Source organism: Canis lupus, chromosome 38 (genome assembly GCF_003254725.2).
Source record: "Canis lupus dingo isolate Sandy chromosome 38, ASM325472v2, whole genome shotgun sequence".
In the NCBI taxonomy this organism is placed as follows: domain Eukaryota; kingdom Metazoa; phylum Chordata; class Mammalia; order Carnivora; family Canidae; genus Canis; species Canis lupus.
Window position 1 is genome coordinate 10,386,503 of NC_064280.1, and position 25,413 is coordinate 10,411,915.

At 32.7% G+C, this 25,413-nt stretch overlaps 1 pseudogene; it reads right to left on the minus strand.

Moving 5' to 3' along the window:
* Positions 1–23,130: 23,130 nt before the first annotated feature.
* Positions 23,131–24,475, minus strand: LOC112643153 (protein SET-like; annotated as a pseudogene).
* Positions 24,476–25,413: the final 938 nt, after the last annotated feature.

A 25,413-nucleotide genomic window follows, 5' to 3' on the forward strand; every position in this document is an offset into this window, starting at 1 on the left:
CGCATTGGGCTCCCTGCGAGGAGCTTGCTTCTCCTTCCTCTGCCTGTAAGAGGAAGGAGATACATACAAATAAATACAAATAAAAATCTTTTTTTAAAAAAGATATTTGTTTGTTGTTTGTTTGTTTGTTTATTTATTCACGAGAGACACAGAGAGAGGCAGAGGGAGAAGCAGGCTCCTTGCAGGGAACCTGATGTCAAACTTGATCCTAAGACCCCAGGATCATGACCTGAGCCAAGGCAGACACTCAACCACTGAGCCACCCAGGTGTCCCTAAATGTGTCTCTATTTGCTTTTTTCCCTTAGAACAATTTCCAGGGATTATTTAAATGGTTATCTTTAGTAGTCTTCACCAGCTCTGCTTGTTTTACTAGGGAGTATATTTGTGGAGTTTATCAGGCTGTCATCTGGGAAACCAATCCTTGCCATTCTGGATATCAAACTAAACATATTTTTATTTGAAGAGATGGAAGATATGTTGTTTTAACACACAGGAGAATCTCCAAGTTATAATCCTAAAGTTACAGAGGACTAAAGTAATAAAGAGCTTATTTTAAGCCTTTACTAAAGCATGAATGTGTTTCCCATCTCTTTATAGTAAAAATGCTTTAGATATAAGTAGATGAATCAATAGCACCAGCTCTTTAAGTCTACTGAATAAATAAGTATATACAAAAATAACTGAGATATGGTTAAGGAATAGTTTCTGAATTTGATCAATGTACTAATTTCTACCATGACTGAACATCTTTTATAAAAATATGCTTGTGTTCCAACTAAATTTTTGTGTACTAGAAAACTTTAGCAGTGTCAATAATTACATATGACACATAATTGTATAACTTTTAATTATTCATATTTGCCAATTTTGTATTATCAGCAATTGAACTGGGTTATTTGTCCATTGCTCCCACCGATAAAAACCCATCTATATAATGCCTCAAAAGTCCTGTAAGTTTTGAATGATGAAATATTGTTTATATTGGTAGATATATATCATACAACTGAATAGCATGAAAACTCTCAGTAGTTTTACATAGTATTTATGCAAGAACCAGCATTTATAGATGTGCATTTTTGCTCATGCTCTGGAACTTACTCCAAAATAATTCCAATTACATTGAGTCTTTTATTCTTAAATCATCGCCATGATCACCTTTGTGCATCCATCTGTTGTGATATATGACTCAGTCTGTCTACTGAAATGTGATTGAGTTTATTCAGTTGGATATCAGAATGCCTGTTTAACAGTGTATTTACAGTTCATTTATTTCTGTGCTATCACTGTTTTGTGATTGGCAGGTCCATGGCCACATATACAAAAGTAAATCAGAATTCTACCAAGTATTCCACCCAAAGAACATTAGACTTAGAAAATATTTGGTGTTTGACCTACTATTTTCTTGTAGGTTTTGGTGATATTGTCAAATTTAAATTTAAATACACACACACACAGAGAGAAGAGTAATTCTACTCTTATTGTATACAAACTTTTCTTGGATAATGGAAATGAAAAAACAAAATCGAAAACAAATCAACTGCAAGCTATGACAGAACTCCAAAGCTCCATGTAAGAAAAAGGGAAGAACTTGAATTTTTAGCCTTTAATAGAAACCACCTTAATGTACAACACTTGATATCCAAACAAATGTATTACATTGAGAAAAGTATTAAAGTAACTATATGTAGATTTATTATTGATATTAGCCATATTATTTTTGGTGATAGCTGGATTAAAACAATAAAAGACAGGAAAGTTTAAAGTGGTAACATATTTTCATGCTTGTAATTGCAATTAAAATGCTGCTTAAACTAGAAGCCTTTGAGCAAGTTTGATCTCAATTTCTTTATTACTAATATGTGGATAACAATGCCTATTTTGACTTCAATTTTTGATAGAGGTTCATATTAAATAACACCTATAAACACATTTTTAACCCTATAGAAATTTAGACATTTTATTATCTTTATTATTACTGCAAAAATGACTTAGCAGTCACACACTGTGTAATATCAGAACCACTCAGTTTCAAGTATGTGCTATGTACATGGATGGTATATATATTTATTTAAAAAATGTTAACTGTGTCCATATCTGCCTTACCTACTATGTTTTAAAAGTGGCAAGTACACAAGCAAGTTTATTGATGCGAATTAACTGATTTATATAATGGTATTTTAGAGTTAGAAGTGAGTCTAATAAAATCCATCCATTCATCTTACTATTAGGCCAATGTCACCCAATGAAGTAAAGAGGATTTGATTTATTTAGGATCATAATATGGGAAGAACTGAGATTAGAATTACGTTCTCCATCTCCAATTGAGTTACTCAGCATAATACCCTCCAGTTCCATCCAGGTAAGTCAATCGGAGAAGGACCATCATCATATGTTTACACTCATACGAGGAACATAAGAAATACAGAAAGGGATTATAAGGGAAAGGAAGGAAAATGAGTGGGAAAAATTGGAGAGGGAGACAAACCATCCTAACTCTGGGAAATGAACAAAGGATAGTTTCCCCCCCTTCCACTGAAGGGGAGGCGGGTAGGGGGATGGGGAAACTGGGCAATAGGCACTGAGGAGGGCACTTGATGGGATGAGCACTGGGTGTTATACTGTATGTTGGCAAATTGAACTTCAACTAAAAAAAAAAAAAAAAATTAAGTTTGTTGTGCCCAAGATTGCAAATCCGAGAAACCACCAAGGAACCGACACTGATGCAAGTACAGGAGGGTTTATTAACAAGCTGGAGCTTGGGTCCAAGTATAGCGGACACAGCCACAGGTGGGTTCCAGCTGGGTTTTTATGCGCTGGTCTAGGGGATTTCCAGAAGGGGTGGAGGAATTTCTTAAGCTCTGTTTACATTCTGATATGGGGCTTTCAAGGGTGTTAAACTCTGTTCTTATTCTGATTATGGGGCTTTTAAGGGCGTTAAGCAGTTTTTTCCTGTAACTGAAGGTAAAGTTCAGCTCTTATTCACAGGGGCCTGAGATGGCTATACTTGTGCTAAAGATGAACTTAAGGTGGAATGGCCTTAATTTTCTCGGCCTCCACAGAGTTCTCCAAATTTTCTAGTCAAGTTCTCCTTTATATTGTGGCATTGTAATCAAATGCATTTTATTTTGCAGTCAAATTACTGGTAGCTGTGTTTCCTTGCTTTATGATCATAAATCCTCCTTCACGGGAATTCCAGTCCTGACTATTACTTAATCAGGTAGCCTATTTCTCTTTCAAAACAGCAATCACGAGGTAGCATAGTGGGGGGAGTTTGGTTACGAAAATTGTTCAAATGTTTATTACATTTTATACAGATTAAGATGGTGTCGTCCCCAAGACTGCAAATATGAGAAACCACCAAGGAGCCGACAGCGATGCAAGCCCACAAGGGTTTATTTACATGCTCGAGCTTGGGTCCAAGTATACTCCACACAGCAGAGCAGGGGCTTGGTCCCTGAAGTGGGTTACAGCTGGGTTTTTTATGGGCTGGTCTAGGGGATTTTCAGAAGGGGTGGAGGAATTTTTTTTCATTCCAATATGGGGGGGAAGGATGGGGAAGTTTCTTAAGATCTGATATGGGTTTCTCTGCCAAGGGCATTCTGAGCTCTGGTGTCTTTCTGATATGGGATTCCCTGCCAAGGACATTCTGTATTTTTTTCCTGTAAAGTTCAGCTCCTATTCACAGGGGCCTAAGATGCTGTACTTGTGCTAATGCTAAACTTAAGGTGGAATGGCTTTAATTTTTCTTGGCCTCCACAGATGGCAGGTATTTGAAATTGAAGAAACAGTACAACCTGAATTTAAACAGGAAGACTGTCTTTGCGTATCCTTAGCCAGGAAACAGTTCCTGGATTGTTGGAAATAAAACAAAAGTTGGGTTTAAGATTAGAGATGGAACTGTCAGTACAGTAGAACATGACCATTGCAACTTTGCCACAATTATTAATAAAACCCCTCCATTTTGTACTTTTTAGTGCAGAAGACAAGGAAAGGATGCTGCAGGAAGAAAGGTATAAAGGATGTTACACAATTAGTTTCACTGAAATGAAGGAAAAAAAATCAAGTTAAATCAATACAGTGATGATGTTGGTTATTTTGCCCTTTTTATCTTAATAATCTACATAGGCAGGTTGCTGCAACTATTATAAAATGTTTATTATATGCCAGTCACTGTTTCTATTTAGTGAAGATTAAAAAAAATAAATAAAGTGCCTACCTTTCAGGATTCATAGCCTACTGGAGATAATGCATACACAAATGATTAAAGCAACAAACTAGAGTTTAAATAAGTTCATGAAATTATGAGTATTGATCTTTTTTGAGAAAGGTGAAAAAATACTACTTCGGAAGGGATCATTTGGCCAAATACGAGTATAATACAAGTAGAAGTATTCTTTTAAGTCAGGGGAAAGAGGCATTTTTATGCAGGAATAACAGTTTGTACATAAGTGTAAGCAACAAATAAAGCTATTTGTCTATGAAATAACTCAATTTAGAGGTTCTTTTATTCTTCCGATGACAATTGTGATGAATTAAGCTAAAATGTTGTTCAGTTTTCTATTCCGTAATGAATTTTGTCAATCAAAAATATATCTCTTGGTAAAAAAAAAATCAAAGTTCCTACACAAAATGAAAAACAAATGCTTCTGTAGTGACGGATTCAATGTAGAACTTTCAAAATCTTCAGGTTATACATGCAACCGCATAACTAATAGTAATACACAAAAACAATCCTGATTCCTTATAAAATTACTTTTTAAAAATCATGTAAGATCAATAAGCTCCAAAATGTAAGCTCATTTTGTGCAAAAAAAGGCAATTTTCTGAATTGATAAGTGTATTTTCCCTACCCTGTTAGAAACAAGTTATTGTGTCATTGCTTAATTTTCAGTCACTTGAATTAATTGAACAGTGCTTTATCAATATTCATTTTAGTCTAGTTTGTGATTAGTTATGTCAATTGCTATTGCTAATCAGTCTAGAGATAAAAATCAAGGTTTCTAAGAAATGTACATACTAAGCATTGTCTTCCTTTCATATCTCCCACCAGCAAAATAAATGTTTAGAAAGTACTACATTAATTCAGTACCAAAATGTCATGTCACGGCACTGAAGACTAAATATTCAAACATGAATCATAAAATATTTAAATTGATAGAATAAAGCATAAATTTCCCTAATCTGTTACATTTTATGATATGTGAATATATTCCAATGTAAAAAGCACTTTGAAATTTTATTTGTACAAACTAGATACAAGAGAGAAGTCCCTTTAATACTTGAGCAATGTGCATACATACACCTATCAATGTAAAATAAGTTATGCATATTTTTACAATGTATTTAATTCTCTATATACATCTTTGTGTTTAAATATGCCTTATGGGATTTGATTTCCCATTAAACATTTTAATATTTGGAATAATGTTAAATTTTGAAAATATACATGCACATTTTCAGTTGTCAGATTTGGCCTTAATCTTAAATCTACTAGTACTCTTTATTCAAAAGCTCAAATAAATTCTATGTGTATAGTTTGCCAGTAGTCCTAATTGTTGCAAATAAAGTAAAAATTGTCTTGAATACATGAAGAATACTCACCACTACTGCTGCATTAAACCTATTGTAATGCTAATTTTTTGGATTATTTTAATGCTACTTTCTGTAGAGAGGATCCACTTCCAGTTTCTCATCCCTTTCCTCAAGGAATGTTTATATTACCAGCTTTTTGGAGTTTCAAAATGTTTCCTGGGGCATGTATTTTACTAGGTTCAACTACTATAACTAAAGATATCAACCTAAGGATTCCTAGGATAGAAATAGAGAATAATAGCCCTAAATGAAAGTGTAGGTTTATGAGATCTTAAATAGGATCTATTATAACTGGTATCTTCACTGTTAAAATGAGAGAAGCGGAGACAATCTAAAAACTCTTTCATGAAATAATAGAAATAGATAATTTAAAACTTGAATTTAAAAATAGTCATTTTATGCATAAGAACCTATGTCTGCCCAATTAGTTACTGGTAAAACTAGGTAGAGACACTACCCTTAAAAATAAAATAGTTATTTATTTCATCAGCAAACTGAGTTTATTTGGGGATAGCAGAGGGATTACAGTTCAGGACATGCAAATATGGCAAATCATAGGCAATTCTAGAGAAGAAAGTAAAAGAACTTTATAGAGAAAAAGGAGGAAGTTGGGAGAGGTTGTTTTGAACAAATTCTACTGGAGGAAAGCTAGAGTTCAGTGTGGCAATGGTTTCTCATTGGCAGAGCTGTGGCAGTGTCTCAGTGGCTAGGCTGCCCCTGGGCAAGGAGAAAATATTCCTTTCCCCTTGTGGGGTACTGTGAACCTCTCCCTGCCCAGAAATGTGAAGTATAAGCTGAGATGGAAAGTTCAATCCTAAATGTCCCCTTTGCAGGGCTTCTCTACTCTGTTCTAAATGAGATTTCCGTCTATTAATTTTCATGGATACAATACTAGAGCTTTTAATTTATATACTTGAATTATAAGTTAAATAGTAATCAGATCAAAGAAAAGTAATATTAATAATAAAGGCTCTGAATCATTCTGGCTTCCACGGTAAATCTTCTAAATCTAATGGGATTAGATTAAATTTTTAAACATGATTCACTACAGAAGCAAAACTCTGATAATTATGTCTTTATAACCACCAGTTCAGTTCTATATTCTCAGCACTCAGTGTGTCACTAGAGTAGATATCTAATCAGCCCTTCTCCAAATCTAAATTTCAATTTTAAACACATGAACTAGAAGAAGGAAAAAAAAAACTCCAAGACCTAAAAGAACAAGGTTTAAACAGTTGACTGTTCTGGAGCAAAATAACTGACCAGTTTTTGGTTTTATTTTATTTTATTTTTTATTTTTTGTTTTTTATCAAGAGCGGAAGGGAGACCCTATGTTGACAAAAGAAGCTACAGATTTCTGTGGATACTGAAATCCTATAAAATTGGTATCTTTCCTTTTCAACTTTTAAAAGTCTTTTTCAGGTAAGAAATAAATTGAGTTCAGATCATTTTTGTCAGAACACTGTTTCAAAAAATGAGTGAATGTTGCATTCTCAGCTCTGCCACTGCAGAGCTTGTTATAGCAACCAAGTTTGCCCAATTTTGTCATTTAAATGTTGCTGTTAGGTTGTGATAGATGGAAAAGAATTTTCAAACTGTGTTCAGTTCCCTGTTAGCTTTCCCCTCACTCAGAATAGTTTTCTATGTACCCAGATCAGCAAATCCAGTGACTTTTGTACAGATATTTATTTTGTTATCCTTCATAATTACAATTTTCCTCTATCTCTTGTGCTTACTGTTGACATCTCAGTTTAAATAAAAGCCAATGCTAGTATCTGTAAGTACAATGATAGAATGCATGCAACATTTTGTAGAGTTGACTGCAGTATAAAATTATTCCTGTGTGTGCTATGAGGCATAGTGTAATATATAACTATAGTTTTTAACCTGGGTAGGCTATCATATGCTTTAAGCACAAACTTCCTCTTTCATAGCTACACAAGAACTTGATTGTCAAGAATCAAGAGTTTATATTGAAAAAGTCATAAGAATATAACAAAAAAGAAATAGACTTTAATTTCATATTTTACTGTGTTTTCCTGTATTGATTTTGTCACAGAAATTTTTTACTGCGCAAAAAAATGAAAATTCATGATCAATGATATTTAATATACTCTTTCTGATTTTACTATATATAATGTCAGTCATAATCAACTATTGTACTAGGAGTCAACCGATTATAGGCCCCCTTCCAAGCCCTACCTGATTGCTTTATTACTTACAATCTGCAATAATGCAATGTATGTATTTTTAATAAAACAGCATGATGAGAATCTGCACATAGAAATTATCAATATACATATGGAGAAATAGGTGTGAAGCAGACCAACTAAAGTCCTAAGAAACTGTGCAACAAGAACGTTAACTAATGCTTTAATTATCCTGATAAAAATAATAAAAGCACTAATGCAGTTAAAATAACATGTTGAATTCCTACCATACAACTGGGCTTTACCATTTAAAAGAGTGAAAGTAAATTGCTTAAATAGTAAATAAGCAAGACATGGGGCTACTTGTTTATGAAAACACAGATGAAAAGTACATCATATGGCTTCATTCATATGTGGAATATAAGAAATAGTGGAAGGGATTATAAGAAAAAAGAGGTGAACTGAGTAAAATTAGAGAGAGAAACAAACCATGTGTTTTCCTAACATCTATATCTGAAAATGTGCCCTGTGACACCAGTCCCAAATTCCACTAATTAAGATCTAGCTTAGGTACTATCTTATATGGTTTTCTGCTATATTTTTTTCACTCTCAATTATTTCTTTTTTCTTTCTGAACTTCTCTTGGAAGTTCCTCCAAGCCTTCAAAGCTCTTGTTTACAAGCAGTCTTATATTACTCTCATTTCTAGTTTTGGGTATTTTCAGTATTTTTAACAGCCATTTGTGAAGAATGATTGTCTTGAGATTCTTAACATGACTCATGGTCTTGAAAAGGCCATTCAAAATATTCACTTTTCCTCATGCTCCAGCAGATTTTTTTTAAGTTCTTTGAAAAGTTTACCGTTATCCAGGGAGCAAAAGAAATAGCTTTGGTTACCTTTTAAAGAGTTATCAGCTAAGATTACAGTGTTCCCGCTCATCAATTTGCTTTCCTACACTGATCTCTGACTTGAAACTTTCAGGCTGTCTTGAAGGTCAAGTAACAAAATAGCACTATTCATTATAGGGAACATCACTCCTGCCCTTTCGTTTGGAGGACCCTGCTGTTCCATAGGTATGACAGTAAAAGGAGGGGCAGGAAGGCTCCATCTGCTTCTGACCTTTGTAAGCTTCATTTTAGTAGAAGCAAGGATTAATGTAGAGAAATGTCTCTTCTTTTGAAAACATCTTGTTAAAATTTCAAAACTCAAAAAGGTGTCCAAATGTTCTATTTAAAGAACTTTAATTTTAAAATTAAAAAAATATATTATACATTCACTAGAGGCCTGAACTGTTAGAAATTCAACAACTCTCCTCTCTCATGGAAAATATTTGACTTAATATGCTCTTTTATATCCTGTTGTCAAGATAACTCAAGCATCTGCTTTATGACAGGACTTCAATCAGCATGGAGTTAAGTATGACTATCCTCTATTTCTTTTTATAGAACGGATTAATTGTGTTTTACATCTTCTAAGTGACAATTATTCTGATGGATTCCTCTCACAATTTCTGTCCTCTGCAGGCTCGGCTGGGTGACAACTGATGTTCTTTCAACAGCATAAAAATCTGACCTATAAGAACCTGACCTGAACTGGCTTATGAGCAAGAAATGAAATTTCATTTTATGTGAATCATTGTGTATTTTTACTCTCTTTGTTTTATTACAATAGCCTACTCTACTTAATTTGTTCTTATAAATTGGGTTAGCACAGTGTTTTAACCTAGAAAATAGCATTGCTCATTCAAATATGAAAGTTAGCCACTTACAGTATTTATGATTTTGGAATTAAATTTTAACAGCTAAAAGCTCATATTTTATAGATCGATCTTAATAATTCCCTAATATAAAATTATACTCATAATCACTACATTAATATGCAAGCAGAATTTCCCTGAACAATTTCCTGAAATGTGTATCATAAAAAGAATGGAATCCATCAGATTAATCTTTGAGTTATTTTTCATGTACATCTTACCTTTTTCTAAAAGTTTTGCTCTATTATTTTATTCTTTGGTTGTGATATTTTTTCTCTTTGAGTTCAGAGATAACATTTAGTTGAGTTCTTTTCCAAACAGATTTTTGCCTGGTTTCTAGGTTGTTGCTACATTTCCCTCTGGTCAGCATTCTTCAGTCTACTGACATTTTAGAAGTATGTAACAATATCTTGAGCATAAGTGGCTCAGAAGTTGCACTACAATCATTCTTTATATTCTTCCTAAAGGAAAACTGGATACATTCTTCAAAATTAGAAATCTTAGTCTTGTCCCTTGCTTTGCCCTACAACCCCTTTTCTGAAATTCCAAGACATAAAAACTAGTATCAAAACCATTCTCAAACATTATGTACTTTGTAAAAGTGTATTTTTTCCAAAGGCAACTATATATCTATCTGAAATATCATAAAATAATAACCAATATAACCTAACTATTAAAGGAATCTGGGGCTTAACTTCCACTTTTTAAGTATAAGATAAAACATTATCACAATTGAGATTCAATGATGAATTTAGAATTCATTACTGACTCATTTTTTAAGAGATTTATTATTCTGTCAAGAATAAAACTAACAAAAATATGAGATAATTTCAAATCTGTAAATGAAAAGAAAGTCTGAGGTGTTTTTTTTCTTAATTTAATATAAATTGGGCAACAGTACTAAAAAAGAACCTACAGCAAGCAAAATAAATTTAACCTATTCACCAATATCTTTATATTTGATGTCCATTTTATTTTGACAGGGAAAATGCCTAGATTTGACCTTAATCCACAACTCCGTTGAATTAAACAGGGGAAGGAAGGGAATTATGTGGGAATTGTATGTACTTTGTGGAATCAAGGTGTGAGGAAATAAACAGGAAGTTTACTTGAAGAAACTGTGAATGTGTGTATGATTGGTGCATCTGTGTGCAGGAATAAATTAAAGAAATAACAAAGTTTAAAAAAATAAAAAAAAGATAACAAAGTTTGATTACATTTCTTTTATGAGCTAATTTTTTTTGTCTGTCACTTATAAGAGATGGAAGAATTAGGCTGCCCTGATGAAACTATGTAACAAAGACATAGAAAGAAAAATGTAAACTAGGGAACTTAGAGGCAGTCTGTAAAATAAAGGAATATATACTGGAAAAAATGGAAGTAGAGTATGTACAGAATAAGAAAGTGATAAACGAAAATGATGAATGAAGACAAATTAAATAATATGAGTTAGAATAGAAAAAATAGGAAGAACTTGGAACTGCATCATTTTCTAGCAATTAAATCACTATATTATAAGCCAAGCATAGATTTACAAATATATAATTATAATGTCGGTTTATGTCTGATAAGATTTAGAAAAAGACTACATTGACTAATAAACTTGTTTTCTTATTCTTAAATACTGGGAAAACATCCATTTTAAAATTGCATTTATTATTATATTCTCTTGACAATCATCCAAAAGAAAACAGCAAAATGAGAAACAAAAATAAAACATCAAATTCAAAAAACCCAAAAGTATCTAAAACTCTGAATCCCAAAACAGGTGAGGTTATTTCCAAAAGCTTTTGGAGGTCAAATAATGTGTGCAGAAAAATGCAGATCAGCATATCCAAAGCTACAGATCTTAAAAAAGCTTCCATAGCACATTTCATCAAGTAAATAGCACACTCTGAAGTGTAAAGCAACAATTTTCATCTTTAATGATGGAAAGCAGTGCAAAGACGCTGTGTGATTTTGCTGGGTTGGTAGCTTGATGGTCAGGGGCTACAGGAACGAACATATGGGCTGTTTTTGTGTCTAGAAAGGAATATTATGTTTCAGCAAAGGGGAGCAGAGATATTCTGTGTTGTCAGCAGCCTTCTGGTGCTAAACTGGACTGACTGGTGAGATATCAATTCATACTCAAATAACTCTAACATATGGGGGAAATTCCAGGAACACAAACCTAGATTCCACCCCATGATGAATCATTGGATTCAAAAAAGAGAAAGAATTCAAAAGTAACAATAATAGATGTAAACAAGGCATATAAGGAAATAGAACCAAAAAATGAAGAAAAAGAAAACTTGCCAAATACTCATCGCAAAAATGTTGCCGTGGAACTGCTAAAAGTTATCACAAAAAGATCATGGTTAATTATAAAACTTTTGAAGTCATCATCTTAGTTACACAAGAACAATAGATATTTTCCGAGAGAAAAATAAAGGTAAAATGAAAATAAAATGTTAATTTTCATTTTCATCAAAAATGAAAATTTTTAGATGTTTCATAGAAATAAAGGCTAAGTGGAAACAGAACAAATGTAATATACATTGTTAAAATCACAGAGGAGAAAAACAGAGAAAACGACTAAAAGCTGGGCAAAATAAAAAGAGGATAAACAAAAAAAAAATTGAACAAAATACAAAGAAAACTAAAATAGTGATTTTCTAAGCAAGATCCAATACACTCTTAACTAATATCTCTTAGTTGGTCCAATCAAAATAATGGAAAAAACATTTAGAGATTTAGTTAATAGAAAAACCTTTCACATATAAGAGAACACTTCAATATACTTCATTAAAGAAAATGCTTTATTCTAGGAGCAGTTGACTTAAAAGTATCTACTATAAGATAAACTCTGGTAAGTTAACTGAATTTCAAATTTCATAATATATATCATATATATATGAATGCTTTGGGCAGCTAGAAAAAAAATTTTTTTGATTCATCTATCAGGTGAAAAAATAGGCTGACCTTCAACTTTCCACAGCAATACTCAATGTTATAATGATTGTGAAAAACCACCTATATAATCTTCAAGGAAAGAAAGTGTGACCTAATAAATTTATAGATAGCCAAACTACCATTCAAACATGAATGAAACAGGGACAAGGGAGCAATATTTTTGAACTTACAAGAAACCAGAGTTCCTAGGAAGTTCATCTGAACTGTAAGTTCATTTTGAAAAAATTCTTAGAAAACATATATCATCCAAGAAGAGAAAAATGGCAAGTGAGCAGTCAAGGGGCATTGAATCTATTTAAGTGCTTTATTGAATAAGAACTAAAAGAAAAAGGGGGTATTATAGTTACAGAAAATAATGTAACTTTTTAGAACAATGATGAACTGCAAAAAAATAATATGTAAGATACTCTAAGTATGCAATTTCCAAATTTTTAAGAGCTGAAGTAGATATATATATTATTTATGTACCTAAATAATACTTGAAGACATAAACATAAATCACATTAATAACAGACTTTAATAAAGCAAGAATGCAGAAAGAGTAGAAATTAAAAATCTCACAGAAAAAGGAATGATTTTTTTCAAAATATACCCTTACTGTATCTTTTAAATTTTGACCTATAGATGCAAATAACACCCATTCAAAAGGAAGAGAAAAATGAATGAACAAATAATAATCAGCTAATTAAATAACTAAATAAAATTCCTAATTTGCTCTGGAAAAGTATGTATGACAAAGATCTCTATTTGGTCAAAAGGCCTTAATACAAAGTATTACAATACTTACATAATATCCCCATGCTACTAGCAACCTTTAAAAAATACCTAGCTGTGGTTTAAGGTTGATGGAGGGTAAATTTGAAGTTATTTTAATATTGTAAACTGAAATGTATTACTCACATAATGTATAGTTAAAAGTAGTGAGGTATTGCTGTAAGGATACCTGAAGCTATTCACTTACTTTTGTTACCTATGTATTTATATTCAGATAACACTTTATTTCACTGAGGGATGAAAATATCAGAATTTATTAAAATTTTAACATTTTACTTTATTGCTAACACTCATTAAAATTTTCTTTATAAACTTTGTTTATATATATATTAGAATCTGTTTAAACTAGTTATACTTTTCTCCTTGATTTACATAAATAAAATGCTTTCTTAAAAAACGTGGTATGTTCACTCTCAGTGTATACACAATAAGATGCACACGGATTTCTTTTACATCACCAAATATTGCTGGTACATTGGTATATCATGTAGTTACATTTTACGTGTTGGTGACATAAGAATTGTTTAGCTCAATTCTATTTTTCTGGTGGAACCAGTAATATACACTGGACTCCTATTTCTGAAAATGAACTTCACACCATAAATTTGTATCACAATTGATCTTAAAATATAATAAAATAAAAAAATAGAAAATTATTTCTCAAACATTTCAAAGGCAAACACTATATACTTATATATTTGAAAAAAACTTCTTTTTAGAGGTGTTTTTTAATTTTTTAGAGGTTTTTTTTTAAAAAAAACTGTTTTGGCAAAGATTTCTAAAATTATCGATGCAGTGAATTTTCAAATAAAAATGTCTAGTTTTTTTAAATGTCTAGTTCTTTGTTGATAAATTCCTCATAATAAATACTGGCAAAACTTTTTCATCTACAAGCTTTTGTGCTGCATACCAGAAGTCATCAATATTGAAGTTGTTCTAGCAATTTTATGTACAGGAATTGAATGGCTTATAATAACAAATTCTAGGGGTATAGAGAGAAGAGGTTATATGAAGCTTCCAGAATCAAAGTTTTAATATGTTATAAATATTTAGTCATTACTGTCAAATTATAATAATCCAAAAGAAAACTTACAGGGTTTTGTTTCTATAATATGTCATAATTATGTATCTATATAAACTTGTTTTCCTATGTTTAGTCACAACATGAACTGATGCAATTATTTCACTGCATCTTTTTTGAAAGAGCTATTATGAAATACCTATTTTTTTTTAAAGATTTATTTATTTACTTCAGTGAGAGAGAAAGAGAACATGGGTGGGGAAAGGCAGGGGATGAGGGACAGAGAAACCCAAACAGACTTTAGGCTGAGCTCAATCTCATGACCCTGAGATCAGATCTAAGTTGAAACCAAAAGTCTGATGCTCAACTGACTGCCACCCAGGAAGCTTGATATACATATATTTCTAAATCACATAACTTAAGTAAAATTGATGTTTTAGAGTAAAATCAAGAATGCAATTCCCATAAAAAGAATTGTTACCTGTTTTGTTCATTGACCCTTAAGTAGTGTCCTATAATCAAATATGTAATAACGCAATGAATGTTTGTTGAAATAAACAAGAAAAATTTCTGAGCTCCTGGGAAAATGAGACTTAAGAAAGACTAAAGTACTATTATGCTAAATCCATAAAAGTTTTATAGATGAAAAGTTTGGTTTTCATTACCAAAGCAAATACCTATAAACATACCTACATATACAATAATGCTAAAAATAAGACAATTTTCTATTTTCCCAATGAAATATTTCCAAAAACAAATCTTTGGCCAATTTTACTATTTAAATTTGAGATATGAAAAAAATTAGTAAAATGTCTATTTAGTTAATATAAATTATGTTTACCTAATAAATAACATTAGTTTTATGATTACCTTCTAAAGAAAAGTTGTTAAATCTTTTAAGCTAATCTTTAAAGATCACCATATTCTTCCATAAAATACCTTTGTAAATCAAATGTCTATTATTCTAGACTGTACATTGTTCATTTCTAAATTGTATAAAAGATAGCACTTTTGGAATCTATATGTCATTTATGTTCAGTTTGTCTTTAGCTTTAAAATTCCCAACAAACACTGTTTTTTTAGTTACTTAGGTCAGCTCCTATCCCCCTCCCTTCAGTGCACTTTTTTTCATACATTTTAGCACAGTTAAAGTCATCTGGCACAATAACATTCCACCCAAGAATCCCTGACATGATTAATTTCATTTTTTCTTTAGTTTGTGTAAAGTGAGGTTTTGTCTTTTGTGATATGCTGTTCTATGTGTTTTAATATATATATAGAGTCATATTTCAGTACCATATAGAACCATTACTGCCTTCACCCTATGTGAAACACCTTGTGTTTCCCTTTATTAAAAAAATTTATTTATTTATTCATGAGAGACAGAGAAAGAGAGAGAGAGAGAGAGGCAGAGACACAAGCAGAGGGAGAAGCAGGCTCCATGGAGGGAGCCTGACACGGGACTTGATCCTGGGTCTCCAGGATCAGACCCTGAGCTGAAGGCAGAGCTAAACCACTGAGCCACCCAGGCTGCCCTGTGTTTCCCTTTTATAGTCAACCAGCACCCTCTGCCTCAACCCCTGAAGACTACTGATGTGTTTTTTATATAAATGTGATTCTATAATATGTGTTTAGTTGAGACTGTCTCCTTCCATTTAACAAAATGCATGTAGGATTCATACGTATTGTTGTTTAAATCAATAGATGATTCTATTTTACTCTTGAGCAATATTCCATTGTATGGATGTACCATGGTTTGTTTGGATATTCATCTGTAAAAGTCATCTTGATTATTTTGAGTTTTTGGCAATCATCAATAAACCTGCTAAAGGGCAGCCCTGGTGGTTGAAGTTGAGGGGGACTACAAAAATACAAAGTTTATCATTTTTCATATCTGGCATTTATCTTCACCAAAGAGTTTATTCAGGATTTAATTTTGATATCTGAGTTTCTTTCAGAAATTCCTCATACTAATCAAACAATGCCGACCATTCCATGTTTGAAATTTTGGTCTTTGTTTTTAGGAAGCTCTCAGATGGATAATTTTGTCATATAAAAAGTTGTCTAGAGTGCCCATTGTAATTCTTAACTATTCTACTAGGTGGATTCATGCCATTTTGAAGGATTATAATGTTATAAAACATTATAATGAAAGTACACATAAGAGAATTCTGGGAAATTTTGAAAAAGTATGGACTTAACCTGAGACAAATCCATGAGAGTCTGGTAAGCATTATTATTTTTCTAAGATTTTATTTATTCATGAGAGACACAGAGAGAGGCAGAGACATAGGCAGAGGTAGAAGCAGGCTCCCTGTGGGGAGCCTGATGTGGGACTCGATCCTAAGACCCTGGGATCAGGCCCTGAGCCAAAGGCAGACGCTCAACCACTGAGCCACCCAGGCATCCCTGGTAAGCATTATTTAAATATCCTGGTTGTGAATTCCTATCTCTGGTCCCCAACCTGAAAGTTGTCTATCAGTGAATAGAAGCATAGAGAAGAGATTTTTCTGACTAGATTCTCATGGATAAAACAAAGAAAGATTGTGGAATGTTCTCCTAATGTTTTGATAAGTAACTCAAGGCAAAGTTTCTCCTGTAAGAAATCAGTTTAAGAGGACATTTTTACTCATTAGCCCTCCAGTCTGCATGAAGACAGGGACATTCTGAACCAAGGGTTGACCTTCTTGAGAACCATCTTTTATACATTCCCAACAAAAAAAAAAAAAAATGAAGAGGAGAAATACATTAGTAATATGGCAGATTCCACCAGAGATATTTTAAATCTGCCCATAATAAAAGAATCTCTAAAAAGAAATACCCTCATTTCTTGGGAAGAAAATACAGGGTGTGGTGAAAAGAAATTGATCAGACTCAATCCTGCAATTATTTCACCATGACAAACCATATCTTCATAAACGTCTAGACCCTTGTGGCAGGAGACTCAAGGGACCAACAGACCACAGAGCTTCTGAGTAAGTCTCAACTGGATCTTGATGGGGTCTCTAGGACTGTTGATGCCCCTATAAATCATATAAAATGATGAAACTGCCCACGTGAAACTGAATTCATTAATCTTATTAATGTGTTTATCTTAGTGGTGATAGTAAGAGAAAGGTATTTTATATTGGGTTTATTATTGGGATAATGTGAATTAAAGCACAGCATTTCAGTCAGGGGAGTATTAAAATTACTTGTAAAACAACAGTTTTATATTATTGGATACAGCTAAGCAAGGGTCTTGAAGTAATTCTTCATATGCATCCCACCTGTGCTGATTATCAATTTATTAAGATAAATTGTTTTACAAGAATTTACTGGTGCAAACAGTGATATTCTATTGACACAGGAATTAAGAAAAGATGTGTGGCCTCTATAGTTTTTACCATATAGCTAGAAGCAACTAAACTAGGGGTTAAGTTGTACCACACAAACCAAAAAAATGAAGTTAGAATGTTAAACAGACTACAATTCCTAAGGGGTCTTAATAGGGTATAGTGAGACATCTGGATTTTATTCTAATTGTAATGAGAAGTCATTGGGGGAGATTTTAATAATATCAATAATTCTGCAAAGAAGAATACAGGGGAAAATCTTTAAGGTAAAATCTGGAGACTACACTAACCTGGAATAGTGCATATATATGAATAAATAAGTTTAGGTCTGCTCAATTTTAAGGCTCTCTGGACAGCTGCCTTCACACTTATGACTGCCTCAGGCCCCTTGTTAACAAGATGTTATACAATTTACCAAATACTTAATTGTTGTACTTAGGATGATCCTCTCAATGCTGAGGTATCTGATTCTCAGTTTTTGTAATGCATAGGTTTCTTCCCTCTGTGCTCATTTCAAAAAAAATCCAATTACCAAATCACATTTTAATCAGACACTAATTTTTACTTTCTTCAAAATGTCTGCTTTCCATACATAGATAGCCGATCTATAAGAAAATTAAGTAGACTTGAATAGTATCTTATTTTCAAGAAAATAACGTAGATTACAAAGAGAAAATGCAGTAGTGTGAAACTATGCTGTGTACACTTAAACCTTGCACTGGTCTATTAAAGGAGTAGTTGTAGAAAAAAACTTTATGAAGATAGAAGTACACAAAATGTCTTAATTTTTCCTTCTTAAGCTAGTTTATTCTGAAGATTAAACCCACAGTAAAACTGTGTTATAACTATTTGACAAGTTAAAATTTCTATTCATCCCAATTTGATGAGGAGTGGTCAATAATAAATGACAATATTGCTACTTAAAATTATGTAATTTATTAATCTAATCCAAATGGCTAAAACTCTAGCTCTATCTACAGACATTTGATAGTTTTTGAATAGCACATCTAATTGAGAGTCAGAATGTTACAAGCATTTGCAAAATTTCTGCTCAGTAGGTATCTTTTATTTTTTTTATTATTTTTTTATTTTTTTAGTAGGTATCTTTTAAGAAAGAAAAAAATGTGAACAAATTCAATTATTTGAAAGTTTAACTATAGCAGCAACACATGATTGAAGTATATCATCCTAATTTTTTTATTACAGATTGTTAGAGTATTCCTTAGATTGTTATTTTGAAGAATATTTACATTGCATAACATAAGTAAGAAAAGCAAATTACATAATGTTCCTAGAGAAGTCTCTTGGTTCTCTAGTCCACTCTATTTTTATAATCTATTTTCCATTTAAAATAACATTTCCTCTTATTTTTTAAGATACATTTAAAGCATAGATTTAATAATTAGTTAAATTTTGTACTCTGAGTGAAATGGATATCTTATCTTGCATTATTTTTAAAAAGAAAAAGTTTATTTTAAAATCCACATAACACTAATCAATTATAATTCTTCAGGAAAATATTTTGAAATAATTTTCATAGAGAAATGTACATTAATCTCAAATGACTCTCATAACACATAAAATTGATACAATGGTACAACAATGGTTCAAATTTTCTAAAGTACATTTTGTAATGGCAAACTCAGACACTTAAAAATTTTATAACCTTCCTAGGGTTGATTGAAAAAAAACAATATATCACTTTTGGTTAGAAAGAGAAGATTACTTAGAAGGTGATGATAGTAATTACATGAACACATCTGAATGAAATGGATCAAGTAACAGACTCTTTTCCTGCAACCTTCCAATTTAAAAAAAAATATATTTAAGGCCTGTTTTTATAGGAAATTATTCTCATTCAGTAAATTTGTAAGTTATTTCACTAAAATATGGTTTTACCAGAAAATAATTTTATAGTTATATACAGAACATGTACTTATTTCTGAGTTTTTAATCATAGATTTTGAAAGCTCAGTTCACCAAAATATATCATTTTCTAATATCAATAAAACAAGACCTTTTAGAATTAAAACATCATTTGCTTAGTCTCTTGTACTGAAGTCTTTTAAAAAACATTCCGTGTATGCTCAAGGACACAGGCACATACGGTCATCATATAAATGGATAATTGAGTCAATCAAAAAGTCTGCTACTTACAAAACAATCATAAGAGAATATTATGAAAAACTATATGCCAACAAATTGGACAGCAAGAAGAAATAGATAAATTTCTGGAAACATATAAACTACTAAAATGAAAACAGGAAAAAAAACTTGAATAGACCAGTAACCAGAAAAGAAATTGAGTCATTAATCAAAAAACTCCCAACAAACAAAAGTCCAGGACGATATGACTTCACACGTGAATTTTACCAACATTTAAAGGAGAATTAATACTTATTCTTCTTAAACTATTCCAAAAAATAGAAAAGGAAGGAAAACGTCCAAATTCATCCTATGAGACCAGTATTACTCTGATATCAAAATCAAATAAAGACATATATATACATGAAAAGATGCTTATCATCATTTATCATCAGAGCAATTATCCCTGATGACCATAGATGCAAAAATTCTCAACAAAATACTAGAAAATGGAATTCAAAAATACATTAAAAAGATCATTCACCACAATCAAGTGGGATATATTTCGGGTGGCAAAGGTGGTTCAATATTCACAAGTCAATCAATGTGATACATCATAGCAATAAGAGAAAGGTCTAAGAACTATACGATTATTTCAAAAGACAAAGAAGAAAAAAGCATTTGACGAAGTACAATATCCATTCATGATTTAAAAAAAAAATCCTCAATGAAGTAGGTTTAGAGGGAACATAACTTGACATAATAAACGCCATATAAGTCACAGCTAACATCATCCAGAGAGCTCTTACCCTAAGGTCAGGAACAAGACAAAGATGCCCACTCTCACCACTTTTATTCAACATAGTGCTGGAAGTCCTAGTCCTAAACAAAATAAAAGGTATCCAAATCAGTAAGGAAGAAGTAAAACTTTCACTATTTGCAGATAACATGACACTATATATAGAAAACTGATATAGAAAACTTGATGGACTCTACAAAAAAAACTGCTAGCACTGATAAACAAATTCAGTGAAGTTGCTGAATACAAAATCAATTTGCAGAAATCTGTTGCATTTATAAACACCAATAATGAAGAAACTGAAATTAAGAAATAACCTATTTACAATTGCACCCAAAATAATAAGATATCTAGGAATAAATCTAACCAGAGATGAAAAACCTCTACTTGAAAACGATAAAACACTGCTAAAATAATCAAAGATGACACACACATTCCATCTTGATGGATTGGAAGAATGAACATTGGTAAAATGTCTATACCATCCAAAGCAATCTACTCGTTTAACACAATCCCTATCACAATATCAACAGTAATCTTCACAGAGCTAGAACAAACAATCCTAAAATTTGTATGGAACCATGAAAGACCTGGAATAGTCAAAGCAACCTTAAAAAAGCAAAGCAAAGCTGAAGCCATCACAATACTGGACTTAAATTTACATTACAAAGCTGTAGTAATCAAAACAGTTCAGAACCAGCACAAAAGTGGATTTACAAATCAATGTGACAAATAGAAAATCTATAAATAAATCCATAATTATATGGTCAATTAATCTTGGAGAAAGCAGGAAAGAATACTCAATTGAAAAAGACAAGCTCTTCAACAAACAGTGTTACGAAAACTGGGCAGCAACACACAGAAGAATGAATCTGGTCCACTTCCTTACACCATACACAAAAATAAATTCAAAATGACTGAAGACCTAAATGTGAGACTTGAAACCATAAGAATTCAAGAAGAGAACACAAGCAGTAACTTATTTGACACATGCCATAGTAAATTTTTCCTAGATAGGTTTCCTGAGTAAGGGGGGACAGGGGAGCAAAAATAAACTATTGGGAATACATAAAAATAAAGAGTCTCTGCACAGCGAAGGAAACGATAAACAAAACCAAAAGGTAACCTATGGAATGGAGAAGATATTTGTAAATGATATATCCAATAAAGGCTAGTATCCACAGTACAGAAAGAACCTCTACAATTCAACACCCCAAAAATGAATAATCCTAATAAAAGATGGGCAGAAGACATGAACAGATATTTCTCCAAAGAAGACATGCAGATAGCCAACACATACATGAAAAGATGCTTATCATCACTTACCATCAGGGAAATACAAATTAAAACCACAATGAGATATCACCTCATATTGGTCAGGATGGCCAAAATAGTTGGTGAGAATATAGAGAAAAAAGAACACTAGTGCACTGTTGGTAGAAATGCAAATGGGTGCAGTCACTCTGGAAAATACTATGGAGGTTCCTCAAAACGTTAAAAACAGAACTACCCTACCAACCAATGACTGCATTACCAGGTATCTACCCTAAGGATACAAAAATATTGATTCAAAGGGATATATGCATCCCAATGTTTATAGCAGGATTATCAAGAATAGTCAAATTATGGAAGAGCCCAAATGTCCATTGACTGATGAATGGATTAAAAAGTGGTATATACATACAGTGGAACACTACTTAGCCATAAAAAAAGAGTTAAATTTTGCCATTTGAAACAATGTGGATGGAGTTAAAGAGTATAATGCTAAACTAAATAAGTCAGTCAAAGCAAGACAAATATCATAAGGTTTCAGTCATATGTGGAATTTGAGAAACAAAACAGATGAACATAGGGAGAAAAAAAGAGAGAAAGGCAAACCATAAAACAAATTTTTAACTATAGAGAACAATTTGAGGGTTGCTAGAGGGAAGGAGGGCAAGGCAATGGATTAAATGGGTGATATGTATTTTTTTTTCCATAAATAGGTTCCTTATATTTCAGGGATTGAAATATAATATCAGCACAGAATAAGATTAAAAGTGTACTTAGATAAACACGGGGCCTCCTGACATGTAAAAAACAGTACTATTGAATAAGTGTTAATATTATTTTGGGTAATAAATACCTTAAAAATACTCAGAATAAAATGCATCAGAATATCAGGATTAAAAAAGGCAAAAATTTAGAGTCTAGTTTACACCCAGCCTTGCAATTTTATAGATAAATAATGAGGCCACCCATGATAAGCACTGAATGTTGTATATAAGTGATGAATCACTAAATTATTTTTTTGTGTGTGTACACATTTAGTTTTATTGTAACAAAGCAACTTGTACACTTTTAACTTTTAACGTTTAAAACTGAGCATCTTTCCTTTCCAGTGAAACAAAAAGAAAATTTCAAAATAAACAGGAACAAAATTACAATAGAGAATGTCAATTCCAAATAAGATCCTACAGGTTCTGCTGATTCTCCCATCGAGTGGCAGGGCTCAAGTCATCATTAGGAGAGTTTTATTTTAAAAGTGTCATCTTAAACTGCAAGGATGTCCATTAAACACAATTAAACATGCCAAAGGAGAAGCCATGTTGTCAAAATGCCCACTTAACCCACCCAATCATCTCAAACCCACCCTTTGCAGACCTTCTATAACCTCATTTTTTATTTATTTTTTTTTTATTTTTTTAAACAAGAGAAAGTAGACAGGTACATGTTGGTAAATGCTAACTGTCCATATTCATATAGAGACACAGTGTAATCTCTGAGCCCAATATACAGAGAAAGGAGGAAAAAAGCTAGAATTCTATGCACTACTACACAGGGACCTAGCACCCTCCAGCTTCCGGCAGAGCTAAGGGAGCAGAAGGTTTTTCTTTTTTCGCACAGAGCACGGTGGTGTTGATTCCATAAAGTTTTTGTTGAGACAGGAAGTAATAAAAATGAATTTGGAACAGAAAGGGGTAGAGATTCTTTTCCCGCTGTATTCTGCTCAAGGTATTTCCCCTCAAAATAAGTTGAGAACAATGGTATAAAGGGAGAGAAAAGAGACTTCAAAAAAGGGCAAATGAGCACAAGAGGAGGGGGAAAAAAGAGGCGCAACTTGCTCCCAGGGACTGGAGAAAATTAAAAAAGGAAGGTTGGAATCCATCAGTGTTCCATTAGTCATCTTCTCCTTCATCCTCCTCTCCTTCCTCCCCCTCATCATCATCATCTTCTCCAACTACATCCTCATCTTCTTCATCAATATCTTCCAATCCTTCTTCATCATCATCATCATCTCCTTCTTCTCCTTCTCCTTCTTCATCATCCATATCAGGAACCAAGTACCACTGTAATGGATTTGGCCAAATATCATCTTTGAGGACGTCTCCTAACTCATCTGCACCTGCATCAGAATGGTCAGTAAACCAGGAAAGAAGCTCTCTGGTTCCTCGTGCTGTCTCTTCCTGCTGGCTTTATTCTGCGTTTGACTTGAACGTTATACGTTATATCAAATCCTTTCCAGATTTCCATTTGATTTCAGTGGACTTTGAAGATGGATCACCACTCTCATTCAGATGAAATTCTTTATTTTTGAAGTAAGGGTTTTCATCAAAATAAAAATCTATTCTGTAACCTGATTTAATATCTTCAAATTCTGTCACTTCAACTCTTGTCAAATAATGCAGGGCTTCTTCATCCTCCTCCCCCAGCAGTGCAGACACTTGTGGATGGTTGACAAATGTTGTTACCCCAAAATTGGGGATTTTGGCGATCAATTCCGGCCTCTTCTGAAAAAATGGTTGGCAGAGTTTGTTATATTTCTGTTCTACTTTCAAAATCTCACTGGCTTGTTCATTAAGTCTGTCTATTTCATTTTGTACTTCATCAATATGTTCTATTGCTTCTTGCTATTCTTTTTCTCCCTTTGGCAAATGCTGAGAGGTCGATATCCCCTCCGGCTTGGGGCCGGGAGGCAGCCTTGGTTTCTTCATTTGAGGTGCGACTGAGGACTGGTGCTTGGGGGCCATGCTGTGAGGAAACTCCACGAAACCGGGAGAGGGGCATGTCAGGAAGAAGCTCCAATTACTTGAATCACTAAATTCTACACCTAAAATAATATTGCACTGTATGTTAACTGGAATTTAAATAAAAACTTGAAACCAAAATAATAATAAAAAAAACCCACAATGAGTTATCTCTTTATACCCGTTAGACTGTCTAAAATCAAAAAGACAAAAAAAAGTCTTAGTGAGGTTGTGATGAAAAAGGAACCTTCTTGCATTTTTGGTGGGAATGCAAACTGATACAGCCACTGTGGAAAAACAGTATGGAGGTCCCTCAAAAAATTAAAAATAGAACTACCATATGATCCAGTAATTCCACTACCAGGTATTTACAGAAAGAAAACCCAAACACTAATTTGAAAAGATACATGTGGCACCCCTATATTTACTGCATTATTTACAATGCCCAAATTATGAAAGCGTTAAGAGTATCATGTTAAGTGAAGTAAACTAGAGAAGGACAAACACCATATAGTTTCATTTACATGCGGAATTTAAGAAACAACAAGCAAAGGGAAAAAAAATGAGAGAGAGACAAATCAAGAAACAGACTCTCAATTATAGAGACAAACTTATGATCACTAAAGGAGAGGTGAGCAGAGTGATGGGTTAAAAAGATGGGGGTTAAGGAGTGCACTTATCCTGATGAGCTCTGGGTGATGCGTGGAACTGCTGAATGACTATATTGTACACCTGAAACTAATGGAATATTGCATGTTAACTAGCTGGAATTAAAATGAAAACTTCAGAGAAAGTTCTACCTGTATTGAAAAGCTTCTATTCATATGACCAAATCAAAATATGAAATTGTTAGGAAATATTCAGATTAATGGAAAAAAATAACCCAGTGTTTTGATGAGTGTGTCTTTTACATTTTTTATTCGTCCTAAACATTTTACATT